Source organism: Monodelphis domestica, chromosome 3 (genome assembly GCF_027887165.1).
Source record: "Monodelphis domestica isolate mMonDom1 chromosome 3, mMonDom1.pri, whole genome shotgun sequence".
Classification (NCBI taxonomy): Eukaryota; Metazoa; Chordata; class Mammalia; order Didelphimorphia; family Didelphidae; genus Monodelphis; species Monodelphis domestica.
The window spans coordinates 2,661,130-2,669,370 of record NC_077229.1 but is presented as its reverse complement, the minus strand read 5'-3'; the positions used below and the strand labels follow the sequence as shown (position 1 = coordinate 2,669,370).

Sequence of the window (8,241 nt, the reverse complement as noted above, 5' to 3'; positions counted from 1 at the left end):
TAGGGGTCAGTCCCCTTTGGCATAAGAGTTTACATTCAGAATAATTAAGTTCAACCCCCTTCAGTTCAGTTTATTATATCCCAAAGTTCATTCTGGATCTTTTGATGCAGTGTGTGGCTTCTTCAGACATCTGTACAGCACTTTCTCCAAAAGGGTCCACTTTCTTGATTCAAGATGTTGGCAAGTTTCTTTTCCGGAAATTTCTCCAAAAAAATTTAAATCTTGGTTTTCAGGATAATTGTACCATCCCCCTTGAGGAGGGTGTTGACAAACATCAGAATCACCTTGGGGTACATGGCTGAGTTATGAGGTGTATGAAACCATTGTCGAAAGAAAAACCCCTAAAAATCCCAAATGAAAAGCAAAAATTAAATTCTTTATAAAAACAATAAGTAGTAAGGAAATTATAAAAAAATAAAAAATCTTTTGTTTATAAAATTCTGAGTAAAAAATAAACCTGTAACAGGTCTTTGAATCAGTAGCAAGGCCCAATTAAAGTGACTTATGTCCCAAAATTCTGTAGGACAATATTAGCAATACAACCCTTTACTCATTTGCAGCCAGGACTATAGGAAATTGCTAAACTATTAGAAAAAAGGGACTAGGTTTCAGCAGCAAATGGGAAAAAATCATTCCCTGGTCTGATTGTACCTTCACTGTCAGAGATGGGGAAGCCAAGATGATAGCCAACTGAGGTACTTGATTCATAATAATGCACAAGGAGTGTGATACAAGGAGTCCTACATCTTAACATATGTCAAGCGCCACAACCTGGAATCTCACACTAGGTTCGAGTTTTTTTGCATCGACATAGAAGTTCAACAATCCTCCCTGAATTGCTTTGGTCCTTTGACCACATTCTACTTCGCACTGTATAGTGGCTCTTTTGTTCCCTTCTCCTGGAAGCAGACACAATCATTTTTAAAAAATCCCATTTATCAATAAATGGCAGGGTTCCATCGTCTAAAGTTTTTGGGTATGTATAGTTATTAGGGCCAATAGATACTGTAAACTAATACTGTAAACTTTACCCTTCAAGTCAAAAGCATTAATACTGACTTCACATATTTGAAGTATTACTAAGGATAGGAAAAAAGAAAACATCAAATATTCTATTGTGAATATAAAGAGGAAAAAAATCATAAATCATAGTTCACATTCCATGTGACAATGTGTTAGCCAAGCAGAGGCACAACACAAAAGGTGCTCAATCAAAAATGAGATTTATATCCCTCTTAACTTGTCTAGGATCCAGAATGTGAGTGTACATATTTTTTCACCAGTTAAAAGCCTTTTCAAAACAGTAGTACAACTAATACAGATTCTAAGAAGTACCAAAATCCCAAAAATTATAAGAGCCCATTAATGACAATAGCAAACAAACCTACAATCATTAGGATTCACATGAGTTTTTATATAGCCACTTTCTGTATGACATTCAAAGAAAGCTATGAACACATGAATACTTGTCATAAGTATTACAAATTTAGGCAGTCTTTCAACCTTGGATGAGATATTTTTTTTAACAAAGTCTATTTTTAACATTATTCCAAAATTTGGTAGGATAGAAACCAAAAAACTTCTGTACCATTGATGACAACCTCATGAGTCCAAAAATGTCACCAAGAATCTAGATTATTCTGGTGGAAGTGTAGAATAAGCTGAAGAGTTAAAAGTATAATAAATCCATTCCAAAGTTCCTTCCATTCCATCGGCTTCACAGGAAAAATCATTCCCACCTCCTGGATGAGATTATAATACATCACAGGGTAACTAAGCCACTTGGGCACCTCCCTCCCTCTTGGTATGAGATGGTAACAGTATAACAGAACTGTCTCCAATACGTCCCAATCATTTTCATGTGGAGCCGTGGACTAAAAGTGAAAATTGCTTCAGATGTCTCATCCGTTACATGTTCAAGAAATGCAGAGATGGGAAAACAGAATAATGTCATTGCACTTAACTTCCACTACAAATGGACCCTTATCTCTTGTTACAAACAACTCAGAGGCAGGCAAATGTTTAGTCAGAGGTAGGGATGCTCCTAGATATCTGAAAATCACTTCTGGAGACTCATTACAATCAATTGAGATTTTTAGCAAATTAAATTCTCCAGAACTTGTATACAATTTGAAACCAGTTTGATGGAGTTGTAATGATAGGGAGTAGGACAAAAGAACCATTGTGGGAAATGGAAATGTTGAGAGTTCTACAGTTGCATGAGGCAGGAATGAGAATTAGGAACTGAAGAAGGACTTCTGGAGAATTCTCCTGAGGAGGGCTTCTTGACACAGAAGGGAGTGGAAGGAGGAGCTGTTTCTAAGGGCCATTCAAGTCATCTTTCGGGATTTCTGACACTGACAGAAATCCTAACATCAATCACTCTATCAAGGAACTTTGATGGATGTTCCCTACTCTCCTGCCTGAGGAAAGGAAAACTGAAACCATTTTGGGGCCTTTCTTCCATTGTAGAGCAAACAGCAGTTGAAATGATGGAGTGAAGATATTGACAACAATAACAGTTGGTGGGGGGAAGAGAACTTGGAGAGTGACAGTTACTCTAAATGGTCTCTTTCCTGGCCCTCCCTCAGACTGGAAGAAGCACTCTCTTCCTGTCTCTAGATAGAAGTATCTCTATTCCTGAATTTTTCCAACACTGTGCTCTACTGGATTCCTGTGATTGTGTCATCAACCAAAAGGATTTAAGGGGAGTGGTTTGAACTGTAAGGCCAGTATTCAGGGGCATCAGTCTAAAGAGACAGGCCAAACCAGCTCTGAAAGTCAGAACCTTTTCTTCCTCTTGCTGTCCTCTGCTAAAGACTTTGAACTTAAGAAAACTAGCACAGATTCGCATAGATAGGAATAAAAGAAACCCTCCACCAACCTATGAGGCCTGGTCTCAGTTCAAATGCTGAGAAAGACTCAAACACAATCTGGGAAAAAGTATAGGGCAATCCTGATTCCCACTTCCCTGATACCTTCCCAATATTAACTTGCTATTAAATTCATCTTGAGTTAAATAACCTGCATTCAGATAAGAGGACTGTCATTTCAGTGGGACATAGAGGGAGCAGAACCTAAGGACAGCCATTCAAACATAAAGGGTCCTTACTGGACCCCTACCGGGCAACCTTGGTCAGGGGGAGACTTGTCCCTCAGGAGGGTCTGGGCTTACCTGCCCTGGGGTGTCTTCAACATCAATCGAGAAGATGTCCCCTCAGACTATCATAGGTGGCCCATTTCTCAGGAACCCCATTTGTCAAAGACAGCCTCTCAGCAGGGGGGTATCTCTCTCCTTTTACCTCACCAGCATCCATATTTCCTCTACCCCTTAAACACCTCCATTTCCTGTTACAAAACCTTCTTTATCTTCTGTACTTCTTCAATCCACTACAATTCTTCCTTTATTATGAAGATTAAATTGTAATTTCCTGATTGTAACAATAAAGGTACTTAGCTCTTCCTTTATTGGGAAGATAGACTTGTAACCCATAATATATTTTTAGATTTTAATCCCCAAAAGATAGTAACTCAGTATTTGAAGTAGATCTACCCATTTTAATCTAAAAAAGGGTGTTAACTAACTACAAAAGGTGAACTAACCAAAAAAGGTATAATCTAACCAAAGAAGGTGTGAACTAAAGAGTGGGCAGTCCTGGAGAGGAGTGTCTGCTGTGATTGGTAGATGTGAAATTTAGGTGAGGTGACACAAGAGAAAAATATCTTTAAATAGAGGACCACAAGAGAGAAAAAGATAGAATTCTGACTCGGAGTTGGACTAGAGGATCAGTCTCTTGAGTTTGGAGTGAAGAAGAATCACTCGGATGAGAGATTGGAAGACAGACACTCAGATTTGGCTGTGGAACTGGACCCCTGGAGGAGCTCCTGCAAGAGACCTCAGACTGATTTCCTTTTGGATGATCACCCTTGGTGAGTTAAAGGCTGACTTAGTGACTCTGCCTTTCTGGAGGTGTGAACTTCTGAGAAAGGCCCATAGTCTTGAGACTTCTTTCCCTGATTAGGGCCTTAGAATTTCTACCTGGCTCTGAGGAATCCAGAGCTCTCTCCCTCTCTACTCTTTTCTCACTTCCTTAATATCTTCTTTCTATAGTAAATAAACTACCATAAATTCCATTCTACTTTACTAATTCATTTTGGGATTTAGTAATTAAGTCCCTGGTGAACTAGAATAATGTAAACTGATGGAAAACGACTACTGATTGAAATAGAGAAAATGTAAACGGATTGGAAGCTATTTCTTATTGAAATAGAAAAGGTAAACTGGGGGGAACTGTTTCTTCTTCCAATGACTGCTGTCCTCTGGCTTTGACTGGAGAGAGCTGCTAAGGGGACCTGAGGCTGCTTTTTTGTAATGGAGGTAGGAATGAGAAATGCTGAGGGATACCACACAGGGACACTGCCACACAGAGATGCTGGTACACAGGGGACAGCTCTGGGGAATGCTCTAGGGTTTGCCTACTGATCCCTACTGATGGCTGATGAATCAGTATATCTTTCTAACCTCCTCCCCCCCTTCACTCCCTCCCTTCTCCAAACCTCTCCTCCCAGTTCTTCTTGAAGCCTTTGGCTGTTTCCCTCCATGTTCTTCTTCTTCATAAAATCAGCAAGGTCTCTCAGCTTAACCCCAGAGAGAAACAAAGTTCAAAATCTCTCCTTCGGCCTGGCTTGTCTCCTTTCTCAGCGTCAACCCCAGAGAAAAACAAAGTTCAAAGTCTCTCAGTTTCTCCTGGCCAGCTCAACTCTCAAACAGACCACCAACTCAAAGCCAAGTTTATCCTTCTTGTCAACTTCAATTGTCCAAAGCCAGAGAACCCCCAAACCAAGTCAGCCCCACCAGGGTCTTTTAGCCAGGTTCAATCTTCAGAGAGAGTGACCCCAAATCCAGTCCCCTCCCCCTGGTCAGCTCAAGTGCCACTCCTGGGAACATTTCGTTTTGGAAATTCCTTTTGATTGACAGACGGGTCTCCATTTTCTTGCATCTTGGTTTACAAGTTCTCTCTCCAGCCCTCTACCACACTGGTGATCAACAAATCATATATTCAGAGTCCAACCACTTAAAACTTGACACAGGGAAGTTTCAGAGAAATTGGGCCTGCATACATTTCAAAAGCCTGTGTGACTGTGGAAAGTAGCCATTTTGAGAGCAGTATTGAGTGCAGCTAATCTGCCTAGCAACACCACAGCCAATAAGTGATGACTCCTTCTGAAGGGAGGAGGCAACTCTTAAAGGGCCAGACTTAAAAACTTTTTTTCCTTTGCAAAAGGCTTTTCAAGATACAAGATGGCAAAGAAATTATAACTTGCAATGGGTTATCTAGCCTTGATGGGACATTTATTTTATATGATTTATACCTTATTTTTTGCCATGATTCCAGATTGTATTTATTTTCTGCTTAACATTTGTGAAAGCTTTCAGTGGCTGATGATTAGTTTAGATCACTTAATTTCATTTTGGTCCCACATGTCCTGGAGCATTATTCTTCTTAATCCAATTATAGTATGCCCTGACATAAGGTGTGCATCTAATTTATGGGGAAAAAAAAGCAAAAGACTATGAAATGGCAGTGATGGTTTTAGCCATCTGGGAGATGACACAACTAAAGCAAATGGTTAAGCAACTAACTGAGGAGAAACAAAGTTGCAAAGATATTAACACATGACAAGACACACCTAAAACTGACAATGTAGCTGAGCAAGAAAAGATATGGGGCTAAAGGGGGAATGCCCATACAGCCACTAAGAGATCAAGCAAGCCTGTAAGCCGATGCCAGCATAGTCCATATGAAAACACATAAGCCATTTATAGCAGCAGACCTTGAAAGTCTGAAAAAAAGGATGCCTCCCTGGTTTTCAGAGCCCATGCGATGTTTAAAAGAATTTAAAAAAGAGAAATTAGGCTTTATGGTCCAAATTTCCAGGACACTGAAATTCTTCTCTCAGAATTATTTTCAAAAAGGGAAAAGCAACAATTCATTGATGAAACTAGAAATAATCCATATTTAACATGATAGCCAAAGGAAGGAACAGACTTAGAGTTATCTAATAATGCAAATCTATGTTATCTAAAAAGGCCAGAGAAGATCTATTAGAGGCAATGAAAATTTTTTCAAAAAGACCAGATACTTGGGGACAATTTGAGAAATTGAAACAGGAGAGTGGAAAACATCCATCACAATTCCTGGATAGTGTTAGATTTAAAATAGTTTTGAGCGTTAAATAGTTGTAGATAAGAGAGTGGGAGCCATAAAATGTGATAATTAAAATGTTTGGGAGCAAAGAAAAATTATAACAATTATGACCGCTGAAATATGTTTTCTACTGTGTCTTGGTTTTATATAAGATGGTCGTCTGGGAATATATTCCCAATTTATGAATATGCCCAAGCCAACTGGGTTTTATAGAGAAATTTAATTTATAATACACTGATTAATCAATAGAAAAAGAAAGTAAGAAAGGAATAAGAATGAAGGGCCTCAAGCCAATAAGACCTAGACCTCAGTCCTAAGAGATAAATCATTCAGTTGGTTTTATCACTCACCCAAGATCTCTCTAGGTAAGGCTTCTCATGCCAACCTCAGGCTCCACCTTCAAGAGAGCCTCCTTTCAAGAAATGTTTCCAGAGAATCCTCCTCCTGACTCCTCCTGAGTTCTTCCACAGCCTCCTTCAAGACCTCTCCAGGAGACCTCCCTCCAGGACCTCTCTCCTCTCAGACCTCTTTCAGAGCACCAACCGCCTCCCTCTCAGTTCTCCCATCTACCAATCACTGTCGATCTCTCCCCTCTGCCAATGGTGGCTCTAGCTTAACCCAGGACCACCCAGAGGTCTGCCCCCTTTGCACATGTCTGTTGAAAGTCATATTCTCAAATAATTAAATCTTGATCTTTGCTGCAGCCCTTCCTAAATCCTGTTACTCTGAGTAGGGTGGAGATTGGAAGTTCCAAGACCTGGTTCTGTCATTCCAAGTATCTCTATTGTATCAATTCTAAAATCAATCATGACTCAAAGAACTTCCTGTTCTATGTTTAAGCATAGGTCAAAGCCCTTTCCATTGTTTAGCAAAAGGTTTCTGTCCTAAAGTAACCTTAAGTAGGGAGGAGAAGGACCCTCCCATGCCAAGGAGTTTCATATTCCAATAGAGTTCTTACTATCAGTAGGAAATTTTTTCAAGTATGAATTTCCCAATGGGGAAATTTCCAACATTCATAAGTCTAAGAATTTTTAAGGTTTACAATAGGGTGATTGAAGTAGCAGAGGATGTGCTTAGATTTGAAAAATTCAGTGAATAAAATCTCCAACACATAAGGAGACAATCTGTGAAAGACAGTAACACACCTATTAGATCATATTTTAAATATCAATTCCCAGACTGGGAAACACTAAGTCTGGAAGATTTAAGAAAAATTGCAACTTACATATTCACAGGTCATAAAGAAATCCTAAATGAAAAGGATGAAGTAATAAAAGAGCTTAAAACCAAGCTCAAAGAGGCAAATAGCACAATTAAACAAAAAGAAATTGAGGAAATAAAAAATATAGCCACTCTGCAGTCATACAAACAAACCCACAAGAAATTATACCCAAAACAATCAAAGCAGAAATGTACCTAAATGTTTCCTAATTTCTTTGCTGTCTTGTATCTTGAAAACCTTTTGCAAAGAAAAAATATTTTTAAGTCTGACCCTTTAAGATTTGCCTCCTTCCTTCAGAAGGAGTCATCACTTATTGGCTGTGGTGTTGCTAGGCAGATTAGCTGTACTGATTGGAACACTGCTCTCAAAATGGCTACTTTCTACAGTGACACAGGCTTTTCAAATGTATGTAGACTCTCTGAAACCTCCCTGATACCTCCAACTGCCTTCTTCCTAAATTTTTGGTAAAATAGGCTGGAATACGTCGCCGGCTTCACCAAAACTATAACCAAAAACTCTGCTTACAGATATTACACCAAGGTGAAAGGAGAGAAAGGCACAGATGGGCACCTCAAGATTTAGTCGTCCTTGAGGTTACCTAGAACCTTCTCCCCTAAGAAACTCTCTCTCTTCAGGCCCCCCTGGCCCTCCCAAAGGCTGTCTGACTGTGTTTATTTAACTAAAGATGACTTAATAACAAGCCCAAGCCGGGAAGGTTTTGGGGTAGAGGGAATAGGGACTGTGCTATACTTTAGCAACGTGGTTCTCAAGTCTCCCTCCACTTGTGAGCTGAACCCTGGCCTCACTGTC

At 39.6% G+C, this 8,241-nt stretch overlaps 1 protein-coding gene across 1 annotated transcript in view; it reads left to right on the top strand.

Annotated features, from left to right (window-relative positions):
• The window catches only part of LOC100617201 (zinc finger protein 114-like), an 89,430-nt gene that overhangs the window by 28,822 nt on the left and 52,367 nt on the right, over nucleotides 1–8,241 (top strand). The gene's annotated exons all lie outside the window — the stretch shown is intronic.